A 14,516-nucleotide genomic window follows, 5' to 3' on the forward strand; every position below is an offset into this window, starting at 1 on the left:
GTTAAACACTGTATTTTGAAAAAGCAGAGGTGCCTGAGGCCAGCAGCATTTGTTAGAATAATGTATGGGTCCTTACAGGGAAGATACAGAGAGCATATCATGTATCATAACTCTGAAAACCTGCTCATTGAAACTATGCTCAATTATGCTATGCTTATATATCATAGCATAAAACACAGGACAGGAGAAGAGCAAGCAGAGCAGAGAGCAGCAACAGAGAATTTGGGTGTAGCTGTTTTTCCTCTGTCCCCTTGGAGCTGTGACTTGTGCAATATGTCACACTAAATAAAGACATTTTTGTGACTGTATTTATGTATTTGTTTCTATTTGTTGTATAAATGTTGTACATTATATACATAAGCTGCATATACACAATACACCCAGTAGGCATATTATGTCAGATTTGGACAAACTTACGTTTGTATTTAAACATCTTTGTTTTCTAACCAGTCCAGTGTACATGAGCACCTCACCTATGGATACAGGGATAGGCTCCAGCCCCCAGTGACCCTGACGAAGCAGGTTCAGATGATGGATAGATGGATGTTGTCCACCAGGAATTAATCGTGGAAGGATGCTGGTGAAATTATTAATAGTCTGACACACTCAAACCAATAATTCAGACTATTAGATATAAAACGAGTCCAGTGTTACCATATATTGCTTTGCAGCAATCAAACTAATAAGATAATGATGTCACGTTGATACAAAGTCAGGCACAAGATTCAAAGGTAAGTAAAGGATCCTATGGAGAGGCTCCTTCCATGCCAACTGTCAGCAGCCAAGCTAGTCGGCCTATATAGGCTGCTTGTTTCTGAGTCTCTTCTGCCACCTGCTGGTCATATAGAATAACAGCATCATTTCTTTAGTTTAATCGTCACAATTTAGTGCATGTATTTGTAAAATGTTTAAGACACTTCAGGTTATTACTTTGATGATTATAAAAAGAAGAAGCAAACATGGTGTCCGTTAGGACAGCATGTGTAAAGACTGACTTGATGTTTCTATAGTTTAGCCTAATTAAAGTTACAGTACATGGTATTATTTGGCTGATGATACATTGTTGTCAAATCTGCAGATCAGATCTGATGCCAGGTGTCACACAGGTGTCTTAATTAGGGCTTAATTAGGCAGCCAGGGCTGTTACCATGGTGACAAGCTGACACACAGAGGCATACAAACTATATACTACTAAACTACTACTACTACTTTTCCACATTCAAATCACACAGTCTGTGTTTTTTATAGTCTTATGGTTTTATTCCAGCCTCTGACCTTTCATATGGTTTATTCACAGACTATTCTTTAAGGTCATGACTTCATACTGCTCTTGTCATTCAGCTGTTTGTTTTTCATTAGTGGGCCAATGCACTAGAGCCCTGTCGCACTGTTCTAGTGCATTGTTCCACTATTGTTATTGCTCATACTTCTTTATTATTCTCCTTCTTCCAGACACATTTTCGGCGCGTAACTAGCCCCACAGCTTTGACGTGAGCGACCTGAAACTTTTACAGGACGTCCGGCTATATCGGGACACCTGTGCTATTTTTCCCAATTCGACGTACGGTTTTCGCATAATTTGTAAAAAACACATGGGCGAATGACATAGACGGTGACTGGGAGAGAGAGAGAGAAATGCAAAAATCACAAAAAGCGCAGGTGGAGTCCTGCTCTCTGTGACTTATGACTTAAATGTAACGCCACTCCAAGTGGAAAAAAAACGCGCGACAGGGTGGAATGTACCATATTCCAAGAGGGGGAGGGGCACTAAGCCTAAATACGTTTAATTTGCATTTTTACAAATTATATTCACGTAAATAAGGTCATATTGCTTCATAATATATCGGCATATCTGGATAATTGATAAATAGTAAGTGGTTTCTGTTGTTATAAGACATGGAATTGTGGTACGTACCTTCATCATGACGTGTCAGCAGGTCGGCTTCATGCAGAGCAGGCAGCTAGCTGCTAGCTAAGGCTAAAAACAGGGAATGATTTGGCGCTGTGTTATCTGCTTTGTGTTTGTAGCTCTCACTCTCAAGTCTTCATTGAGTCATATAAATACTGCTCATAGTCGTAGTCCGGACTTTGTTTGTGGAATTGATGGATGCACCAAAGAATATGGAGTCTACAACTCACTATGGTCACATTCGAAGAAACCACCGCGAACACCTTGAACATGGCAGCAACCATTCACAGGGAGAGAAGACAACAGCAGCTTCATCAGGTGAACAGAACCGTGTGGGCATACAGTCCAGCTGAGCGACGGGGGAAACCAGTGAGCGAACGGATGAAGCAGTGCTGGAAACAGGGTCATGTCTTCCTGTAGACTCTCTGCATCAAGTCAGTCAGAGGTGAGTCCTGTCCAGTTTAATAACAGCATCATGTTTTGTGTGGAGGAACAGTGATTTTCTTTTTAAGGAGGACATCAGGTGTAACCGTCTGACCAGACAAGCTACTGCTGTTATGTTGACTGCAAGAGAAAGCACCATCTTTCACAGGTCTGTCTACATACAACATTATTACATCTGTTTTGATTTGTGGCTCTGTTGATTATCTGCATGTCAAGGACAAGCCTAACTCTCACTGAATGGTGCACATCTGGGCTGATGCCTGCAATTGAAAACATTGTGTTTCAAATATTGTGTATATATATTGAAAATAAAATATACATTTACAGTGACCCTATTAGTCAATGAGCTGCAGCATATTTCTCTATGAGATGTGATGTTTAATAATTCCTTGTATTTGCTCTCTGCTATCTAATTAGGATTTGAATGTACTTTGAATGCCTTAATAATGAGTTAAATAGCATCATTGTTTGGATGTTAATATAATACACTTTGTAATAGAGATTGCATGCTAATAAATTAAAAACATGGACTGCTTGTATTTAATTTGCTCTTATTTCTTGTCTGTTCTGCAGAGGTGTGAATGATGTCTTGGCAGCAATGCAGCAATATCAAGCTCTGTTGGTGACTAGTCTGAGGAGTCAGCTACAAACTGTATTTCAACATCAGGGAAGTGAACTTGAAAAGGAAGCGTTGGCAGTATTGGACCGGATTGAGGATCCATTCACATCTGTTTGGACAGCATACAGGCAGGACAATGTGATTAAGAACAATGTCAAGTGTGTGGAGTCAGAGGAGCTTTCTGTTGGCTATACCGCCTGCTGCAGAAAAAAGGGACAAAAAGGGTTCTTGCCACAGTTCCTGAATGTTTTCATTACATACCTCTGATTACAAGTTCAGAACAGTTATTGTCCCATCCAAAAGTGTTAGAACTGATAGATGAGCCACAAAAATACAGAAGTGGCTCTCTCTATGACATCATAGATGGAGAGCTCATGAAATCACAGCCTTTATTTTCAGCCCCACCTTCTGCTTTACAGATCATTATTTGAAATCTGCAATGCACTTGGATCTCATGCTTCCCAGAATAAGTTGCTGATGTTTTATTATACATTAGGAAACATTCATCCAAAATATGGATCAAAACCTGCTGCAATCCGTCTACTGGCTGTTGCAAAGAAGAGTGAGTTGTCTGATTGTGGAGTGGATGGAATTTTGGGCAGGTTGTATGAGGACTTGAAAATGCTATATGATGGTGTTTATATTCAGACTGCAGCTGGTGAACGTGAAATATCTGGAGCATTAGTGTCGATATGTGGAGACAACATGAGCTTTGTGGATTTAAAGAGGCTGTTGGTTCAGCCTAGAGTAAGTGCCGGCAGTGTGAATGTTCATTTAAGGACACGCAAATGTATTTTGACCAAGACAACTTTGAACTAAGGACACTAGAAAGACATGTTCGGCAGTGCAGTGACATTGAGAAGCAAATACAGAGGATCTTAGGAACAGTTTAAAGACTACATTTGGCATCAACAGGAAGAGCAAGCTGGTAGAATTTCCAGCCTTTAACTTGATTGAACAAACACCTCAGGATATGATGCATGTAATTCTTGAAGGCATTGCTCCATCAGAAATAAAGTGTGTGTTAAACATTCAGTTCTTTTAGGTCAACTAGACTTGGATGCCCTCAATACTGCATTAACTGGATTTCCCTACTCTCCGCTTGATGTCAGAGACAAACCAAGCCCTATAGCTTACAGCACATTAGCTTCAAGTGACAGTAAACTGAAGCAATCCTCAGGCCAAATGACTGTTCATTTATTATTGATACAGCTAAAGATACTGAGTTCTACAAATTCATCCTTGAACTCATAGAAAGTGTTCAGATGGTGTTTGCTCCTGTCATTGGTCTACAGACAATTAGCAGGTTAAAGAAGACTGAACAGCATTTAAAACATCTGAAATGTCTTTTCCCTGATAACAATATTTATATCTGATTCATGCTCCATCGCAGATAGGACTCCTGGGACCGATGGTCCGTCACATGTGCATGAGGTTTGAATCAATACATTGTTTTTTCAAACAGTGGGCTGCAAAGGTCTTTAGTAAGGCATAATCAAATGTATGAGTGTTGTCAAAATGTAAGTCATCCTGAACACCCAATGTTTTTCAATGAGTGTGCATCGGGACCAACTTCAGAAATACGCAGCATGTCATATTTGAAAGAAAAACAAGGGCTTTCCTCGGAAATGATGACACAAACAATGCAGTGTCTGTTGAATGGATTCATCTAAATGGTAATAAATATGTACGGAGAAGACATTACTTGTAACTGCTGTTAATTCCAGTGATTTACCTGAGTTTGGACTCGTGAGCAACATCTATGTAATTAACTGGTCGTTATATTGTTTTGAGCTGCAGCAGCATAATACTGTCTGCTATGATAATAATAAAAAGTTCATTGTTCTTGTTTAGTTTTTCTTAAATTGAGGAGTTGTGTGAATGGTCTTACTCTTATAATAAGTCTTGTTGCTCCACTGGGATTTATTATAAAACATGTTTTCATCTGTTTCTGGTTCTTTTTACCTCAAAATTAGCTGAAATATCAAGAAAAACTTACCATACCTTCCTAAAATGAGATATAAAATCTAATGTAGAACAAGCTTGATGAGATTAATATTCTTTCTGGACAAACATTAAGACTCATTTCCTTGATACAAGGCTTTTTTTACTTTCCTGAAATTCCTTTTTTGCAGTGTAAGAAGGTATATATACTATATATATATATATATATATATATATATATATATATATATATATATAGGGTATAGCTGTATACAGAACACAATATGGCTGCATGAATATAAGATTGGGACGACATGTTGCCACACAAGTGGCTGGCATAGATGTAAGTATTTACCATAACTCAACAACACGCTTCATACCGATGAAGTGTGATGGGATCATTCCACACGGCACACCTGATGAAGGGTTCAGAGCTCCAGTGAACAGCTACCAAATGTAAATGTAGCACTCAGAACCACCTCCAGGACTTTGATCTGCTGGATTAGTCATGGAGGAACCAGGAACAGGACTCACCTGGACATGCAGCTGCTTGTCAGCCCTTTGTTCCATTATATATGAGCCAGCAGAAATGTGTGTGTATGAAAATGTCTACAGCTCCCGAATGGTTAATGCCACACTTTTGTCCAAACACTTGAATTAAAGCAGAAAGTCTGGACTTCACTCACATCTTGACTGTTTCATTTCAGCTTCAATCAGGAGGACTTCTCTGGCCTCCAGAGCTCAGCTCTGGTCCTCTGGTTCCAGCCTTGGTCCTCCACTCACTGTGATCCTTTGTTGTACCAGGTGTAGTTTTGGTGGCTACACATGTGTTCAGAAACTGTTCTGTTGTAGCAGCTGAGCTTTACTCCAATCCACCGTCACCACAAACACTTCCCCCTCTCTGTTCTTCTTCTTCCTCTGCCTCTTCTTCTTCTTCTGTGGTGTTTTCTGGCAGCTGACATCCACACAGTGACATTTCTGCCTCCTCCTGTCTTCAGTCAGACTGTTTCTCTCACAGTCTGTAGAGAGAAGCTGACATTGTTGCACTGATTAACCTCAACCACACACACCTGTGTGAGCCGCACCATCATTCTAACAGTTCCATTGTTACACTGAGTGACAGCAAAGCAGGGAGCCCCCTGCTGGTGATCAGCTGCATGTACCAGAAGCAGACAGAGATTTCTGATATGATGTTAAAGGTGTCACAGAGGAGGATCCGACTGTCTGACCTCTGATTCTTCTGTCAGCATCAGACACATCACAGTTTGATCAGTTTTCAGATCACACACAGCAGCATCAGTAACACTGAGCAGACATTACACACTCCATCAAACACACACACACACTGCTCACTTATAACAGGGATAATAAGTAAAGTTCTTTACAATAAATTCACATTCACATGTTATTATCACTTCACACATGGCACAGTATATATGGCAGAGAGTTAAAGGTGGAATATGTAGTCAGAGTTAATACCAAATATTGACACTAGGTGGCAGCACTTCAGCCTCCATCCACTGCTGCACTACCAGCACCACTCTCAGTGCTTTTTGTTTCCATTGACTGTACAACATGATTCAATCCATGTTATTTATATGACAAACTATGTGTAGTGTTTCTATGTGTGTAGCTGACATGTTGCTCAGCTTCCATTGGACACATATACTAGATGGAAGCTGCAGCAGGATTGGCTGATGACTGATCACAGGTGTGAACAATCAGCCGGTGACGAGTGGAGCAGGAGCAGCTGCCCATGCTGCAGAGACACAAACAGCAGCAGCACTCTGTGACCCATGTCCACTCTGTGTCCTCCAGACAGTCTGGAAACGAGAGGAGACAGAACATTATCATACATGTTGCATAAGTAAAGTCACATGACACTGCCACTGTAAATAAAGGAAATCACATATTTTTAAGACACTTAGAGCATAGAGCCCAAGAAATAATATAATCTAAAGCTCACAAGACACAAGACGAACAGAACAGAACAGAACAAATACTTTATTTATCCCAAACTGGGAAATGTTTTCTATTGCAGCAGCAATGTACAGGGTCAGTATCATCCTATCTGCTGGTAAAAGTCTTTCTCCCCGTCAGGGAATCGAACCCCGGTCTTCCGCAGGACAGGCGGAGATACTATCCACTATACTAACGAGGAATGCTGACAACCACGATCTGTCATAGCAGCAGCCACCTGGTGCGGTCATGTGTCAGCTGGGGTGTGACGGAGTGGCTATGTCAGTAACTGTGGGCAGACTGCAGGTGTGTGTGCACCCAGACACACACAGGTCCCAGCTGAGAGCAGCCGGACCTTCCTGTCCTCCTGTCCATCGCTGTCCAAGGTGAACCGACACCACCAGACCACAGGGCCATTATTTATTTAGCAGGAAAGAAGAAGATGCTCTGCAGCATTCAGGTGTGTTAACACAGTGCAGAGAGAGGAAGACATGAACAATGGTGTCAGAGCAGCAGCTGTTGCTGCATCAACCTGGAAATCAAACTGTTTATATATATGCACAAACTGTACGTTCATAAGTCACATGACATGCACACTGTAAATAAAAAGGAAACCACATATTTTTAAGACTCTTAGAACACAGACAGAAGTATGAATTATATATGGTTACAATCAAAAATAATTGAATGCAAATAAATGATTTTGTGGAATTTAAATCAAAACCTAAAAACACCAGAATCAGCAAATCACATGTTTGCATTACAGTGGTCCCTCCTATAACCAGTTCACCTCTCACCTTGTTTTTCTCTTACAGCTCATTGAGTTCTGGTCCGGATAGTCCATAGACCAGTGTCAGTCCATCTCCAGAATGCAGAATGCTGCTCAAAACAGGTTTGATCTTTGGTTTCATTCTGTAATACTGGACTTATTTCCTACGAAGGTTTGAACTCTGACAGTGTTTAAACAGAGAGAACGGAGTTTAAAGTGTGCAGTGAGGGGTTCACAGCCTTAAAGCATCTAGAATAATCAAACATGGAGCTGACTACTTCCAGAGCTCCGCTGTCATGGCTCTGCAGGAGGCCAGCACCTGGTCGGCCTGTTCGAGGACACCAACCTGTGCGCCATCCACGCCATGAGGCTCACCATCACGCCCAAAGACATCCAGCTGGCCCGCTGCATCCACGGAGAGAGAGCTTGAAGTGTCCGCGGCTCCTCAAACCGTGGACCAGAGAAGTAATGAGCGTCAGTGCTGTTACGGCGAGACTCAACTGGTGAAAACACCGAATACGGCGCAATATGGCAGAGAAATTACCAGTGAGTCGGAAAAGCCACAACCAGAAAATGTCTTGATGCAGAAAGATGTGAGACAAGAGTGGTTATCGGTACGACTTCACCTGGCGACGACTGGCCGAGCAGAAGCGGCTACATGCTACGCTGCGGTGGCCACAGTACTTCCAGACAGGTAGGCTGATCACGTATGAGTTTTTTATTATTAGTATGTTTCATCACTGCGTAGCCAGTTTACTCAGCGTTCAGTTACTTGTTGAGCTGAATGTTTTGCCAGTAGGAGAAGACGCCGTCAGCTTTCACCAGGCTACGTTTGCTAACGTGATGCTAACGTGATGCTAACAGGCTCTGGTCGGCAGCTTTCTGCGTTTTATGCAGGTTTTATTCCATTTACCAGTTTTTCTGAGTGTCTGTTTAATTGGTAATCAAACGAACTTGACGTGGATACTCTGTTGGTAAATATGAAAATAATTATTGAAATGAAACCTGATTGAACCTTATTCAAAAGAATTTCAAAGTTGATTCAAAAAGAATTTTGAACTGAAAAAAATCAACATCAAAACATAAATGTTCAGTTTCAAATTTTAGTGTTTGAATGAATTTTATTTTTTCAGGTGAACAAAACTTATGACCCCGATTTGGCGCCATAGGAGGCGGTCCTTGAACACACCATGAGAACCGCGGAGACTCAATCCAAGGCAGCTCCTCTGCAGGCTGAATGTTCCGCTCGTGTTTTCTGTGTGTGGATGAAAGAGTCCAGATGAGTGTGGGAGCAGCGCTGCAGGCCGACAGTGAAGGAGCTGCTAGCGGACTGTGTCTCTTCATGTTCAGCTCATGTGGAGCTCTGATGATCTCTGCACTTTGCTGCTGGAGAGAGTCCGCGCGCTGCGCAGCGGCTTCTCCCTCTTCTTCCTCTCAGAGATGAAGTCAGACTATCAGAGCTCCATCAGAAGCTGTTTTCCAGCTGAGCCGCATGTTGCTTCAGAGACTCAGAGGACAACCCGACATCTGCTGACGTCACTTTGTCCCAGAGTCCGGCTGTTGCAGCAGCATCAACAGACGCCTCGCTTCAGTCTTCTCCATGACTAAAGCAGGTTGGTATAACTCTACACTCTACTAGAATTCCAAGTGTAGCAGTATTTCAGGGCCTTTCTGATATGAAGTCTCATGTTTTGCCTCGTGGTGGCGTGTTTTATTTTTATTAGGAAGAGTTAACGGAACAGACGAAGAGAGACGACCTTCATCAAGTGTTGGCCCACAGATATGTCAAGGTAAGGGCTAGTTGTATTTGTATTCAATAATTGGGTGTTTTATTTATTATTATTATTTCAATATTTCCTGTGTGTTTTTCAAGATCACAGAGAAAAGAGCAAAACTGGAAACTGCTGCCCTCTGCAACATAAAGGCTGAACACAGTCTTGGTGAGGAGACCATACAGCAGTGGGTTTCCCATGTCAAGCAGCAGTTCTGGGTGAAACGTACAATACTTCACATCTATATGAAGTAAATGAGACTGTCATTGATTGTAGTTCTTGTCTAGTTGTTTTGTTTGACCCATTTAGAGAGAGTCTACTCTCCAGGGTGTATGAAGACCTGAGAGCTGACACTGAGAGCCTCACTGTAACCTGCTTAAAAAGCAAAGCCTACATGGCCACCATGGTGTGCTGGCATACCTAGTTATTTAAACAAAGAAAGAAATATGGCACATGTGTCTTTGTGTTTTCAGATAGCAGGCAGGCAAGACAAACCAAAAGAAAGACAATAACAGAGCTGAAGAAGAAGCTGCATGAAAAGGTCTTACAGTACAACACCCTACTGACCGTTGATCCAGTTGATGTGGACTTCGCTTGTAGTCTGACAGAAGGCTACATCCTGCCTTGGGAGAGACCAGGAGAAGGTATAACTGGTATACACCAACTCCCTATTTTATTTTTAATGTCTATAATGATAAAATAAACATTTTTATTGTAAAGGCAACACCTTCAGGTTGGAGCGGTCCGTCTTTGACCAGGTAATGCTGCTGAAGCGTTGGAGGAGGAGCAAATGATCCTGGTGAAGGAGATGTCTCAGCAGCTCCAGTCCCTCCTCAAGGAAGTGCAACAAGTGGAGTGGCTCAAAGGACAGACTTTGGAAAGCATCACAACTATCAATGGGTCATAATGACTGTATTATGAATTGTGATTTGCAAACATTAGGTGTTTGTATTATATAAAAATATAGTTCACTCATTTCTATTTATGAACACATTAGTTAACGTGCCCAAGCACTTTCATCTTGTGTGATGTATCACTATTTTGTTTTCCTAGGGATCTGGGGGACCTGACAGAGGATGCTGTTCGTGGATTCAATGGTGTCCTTAATCGGAGGTGGCATTCACTTAAGCATCGAGAGGAACAAGCAGCAAATGCACACAGAGGTGCAGCTGCTATTGATGGTGACTGCAGATGCGAGCCACCAGAGGACTTTGAGGACATGGATGACCGTGGGTTCAGTAGCCCGGAGTCTGATGAGGAGGACATGTAATGGACACTGCTAAACTAATGTCTGATGTAGATACACATATGAGCCATGACATTCTATCATTTGATTTCTGACACCTTTTCAGAGCAAGCAGGAACTATTTCTGCACGTTTAAATGATATTTGATGCAGTGCTTTCATTAATAAAGCACATTGATTTGCATGTGTTTGTGTGTTTCTTGTCAGATTCATATGACTAAAATAACATAAAGGTACTTTTCTTATTGGTATTAAATCATTATTATTCAAATATTCAGTACCTTATACTTGCACAGAATGTACCTAATCCATACATACAGTATACAGTACTTATAGATACAGGAAGTATATACAGTAATTACACATTATTCATTGACTTTACACTATTATTCTGGAGATGAAGCAGAGTGACACTGAAAAAGTGTTGTTGGAGGATGAACTAACTTTACCCCAAGAGACATGCAGCTCCCTGTTTCAGATGATGACCCTGACATGAAAATACCATCTCTGCCATTTTTGGGGGCACAGCCTAAACTGAGGCATCTACAAGGTCTTGATGAGCTGAGTAAATGTACATGTGAACCAACACTCTCCTCCTATTCTAAGCCAAGTTAGAGAGCCCCAAACTCACCTTGACCTTTTGACCTCTGGAATCTAAATGGCCATAACTCTGGAATACAGGTGGTCAGCAACAGTGTTCTTGACAGCTCTTGAAGGATTCTATTACATATGTCAGAACCAGATATGTGGCTCTTTCTTTTCGGGTCAAAAAGTGCATAGATGCTTACTGCCTGCATCATTCCCTGCTGTCCTTTGCTGTTATAATTATTATTTATTAACTGATGATATATGGGATTAGAATCCTGCCATAATCTGAACCTGAAAAAAGGTTTTGAAACCTTGAATAATTTTTTGAAAGGCTGAAAAAAAGTTTAGAATCTCTGCAAATATAATTTTGTATTTGAATTTGTATTTTTCATAAGTGCAACATGCTTATTACAGAGTTTTATCATCACATCTGCAGAGATTCCAACAGCACTCACTGCACAAAACATCACATCCTCTCCCACTGACCAGGTATGTTCCCTGTCCCGAGCCAGCGTGAAGACATCTCTCAGCCAGATCAACGCACGCAAAGCTCCTGGTCCTGACAACATACCTGGCCGTGTGCTCAGAGACTGTGCTGAGGAGCTCGCTGAGGTGTTTACAGACATCTTCAACATCTCACTGAGCCAGGCTGTTGTCCCCACCTGCTTCAAAGCCACCACAATCATCCCTGTGCCGAAGAAGTCCACCCCCGCCTGCTTCAATGACTACCGTCCAGTAGCACTCACACCCATCATCATGAAGTGCTTTGAACGGTTAGTCATGAAACACATCAAGACAGCCCTTCCTCCCTCCCTGGACCCCTTCCAGTTTGCATATCGGCCCAACCGGTCAACCAGTGATGCTGTTTCCACAGCACTCCACACAGCTCTCACCCACCTGGAAAATAAAGACTCATACGTTCGAATGCTGTTCATAGACTTCAGCTCAGCATTCAACACCATCATCCCGCAGCAGCTCATCAACAAACTGGACCAGCTGGGGCTGAACTCCTTGCTGTGCAACTGGCTGCTGGACTTCCTCACCGGGAGACCTCAGACAGTGCGGGTCGGCAAAAACACATCCAGCACCATCACAATGAACACCGGGGCTCCCCAAGGATGTGTGCTGAGCCCCCTCCTCTTCACTCTGCTGACCCATGACTGCATGCCAACACACAACTCCAACATCTTTGTGAAGTTTGCGGACGACACAACTGTGGTGGGTCTCATCTCCGGTGGAGATGAAACAAACTACAGGAATGAGGTGAACCTTCTGGCCGAGTGGTGCAGAGACCACAACCTATCCCTGAATGTGGAGAAGACAAAGGAGATGGTTGTGGACTACAGGAGAGCACACAGTCAGCACACCCCTCTGACCATCGACGGTGCTGCTGTGGAGCAGGTGAGCAGCACCAAGTTCCTGGGTGTGCACATCACTGAGGACCTCTCCTGGACTAACAACACTGCATCCCTGACCAAGAAGGCACAGCAGCACCTCTACTTCCTCCGCAAGCTCAAAAGAGCCAGAGCCCCTCCCTCCATCCTGTGCACCTTCTACAGAGGGGCTGTTGAGAGCATCCTGTCCAGCTGCATCACTGTGGTACGGAGCCTGCACCGCCACCTGCAGGAAGACGCTTCATCGCATAGTGAGAGCAGCTGAGAGGATCATCGGCATCCCTCTCCCCTCCCTCCAAGACCTCTACGACAGCCGTCTCACCCGAAAGGCCCTCTGCATCACAGGAGACCCCACCCACCCTTCACACCGCTTCTTTAGTCTGCTGCCATCAGGAAAGATGAGGGACAGCTTCATCCACCAGGCTGTCAGGAAGCTGAACTCTCTCCCTGCTGTGCCCCACTCTCTCCCCCTTCCCTGACACCACTGCACTCTCACTGCATTGTGCCTTCATTTTGTGTGTGCCTTTTTACACTTTATATATATCTTTAGTTTTTAGTTATATGTTATATGTTTCAGAGTGAAGAGTACAATTTCGATTCTCTGTATGTCCAGCACATATAGCAGATTTGACAATAAAGCTGACTTTGACTTTGATTGCGTGTAACGATCAAAGGCACCAAATGCACCACAATAATAATGTGCATATGCATGGTGTCTAGGGACATCTAGGGACCTCAAAGAATATATTTCCAGTATTAAAAATCCATGACAGATGTGATCCTGAGGCCGTCCCCCTTCTGTCCCCTCTGTTTGACCTTGGCTTCATCTTTACCTTGATAGACATAAAAATTCAATGTGTAGCCAGTTTTAGAGTCTGCCAATACAAATAATTTGTAGCCAAATTTTGTTGGTTTGTCCTTCATGTATTGTCTGAATCCAATTCTAGCCTTGCTTGCCACCATACTCTCGTCAATTGTTATGTTCTGCTGAGGCTGGAAAAGAGAATTACAGGCATTCAGTCAAACTGGGGTGTTCCTCTCTTTCTTTCATTCTCTTCATCTTCTGTGACATCAGAAAGATGAAGAGACCAAAAAATGGCCTCAGCATTATGAAGAGCTAACTAACTAACAAGCTAGAAACTCTGCTCTGACACTCAGTGCCACTTACTGTCACGCAAAGGTACTCACTGACACTCACAGGCACTCACAGGAACTAAATATCACTGAAACTCACCAAGTTTCATCAACCAACTACTACCTCCACAAAAGTCGACGCCCACCCACGTTAGCTAGCTAGCGTTGGCGTCATCGCTCGGTTTGTGTCATCACAGGGCAGCTTTCCAACTAGAAATGAACTGAACTGGCTTTCCATACAACACTGTCATGAGGTCCACATTGTCCTGTAATGGAATCCAGAGTCTGAGAGTGTATGACTGGCAACAAATAACAATTTCACTTTGTAGATTAAAGCAACATGTGCTTACACCAGAATCGGTCCTGTCAGCTGATAATAACAGGACTTCCTCCTCCTCCTCAGGTTCAGACAATATGTAGAAGTCCTCTATAAAAACACATAAATTCATTAAGTATGCATGTATCTGTATAGGACCACTGTCCCCTATGGACTAGCAGATGTGAGCATATGAGGAACTGGAACCACTTCTTCATCTGAACCATGGGGATGCCAATTTATAACACCTGAACCCCCTCCACTGTCTGCACACACAGGAAGTTCACCCTGAATCAATGCTCTCTGTTTCAGTTAACCTGTCCGCACAGAATTAGTCTCTGAAACAACATGTAGAGCCCAGATAGCTCAGTCGGAAGAGCATCAGACTTTTAATCTGAGGGTCCAGGGTTCAAGTCCCTGTTC

The sequence above is a fragment of the Parambassis ranga genome, unplaced genomic scaffold (genome assembly GCF_900634625.1).
Source record: "Parambassis ranga unplaced genomic scaffold, fParRan2.1 scaffold_24_arrow_ctg1, whole genome shotgun sequence".
NCBI classification, from domain to species: domain Eukaryota; kingdom Metazoa; phylum Chordata; class Actinopteri; family Ambassidae; genus Parambassis; species Parambassis ranga.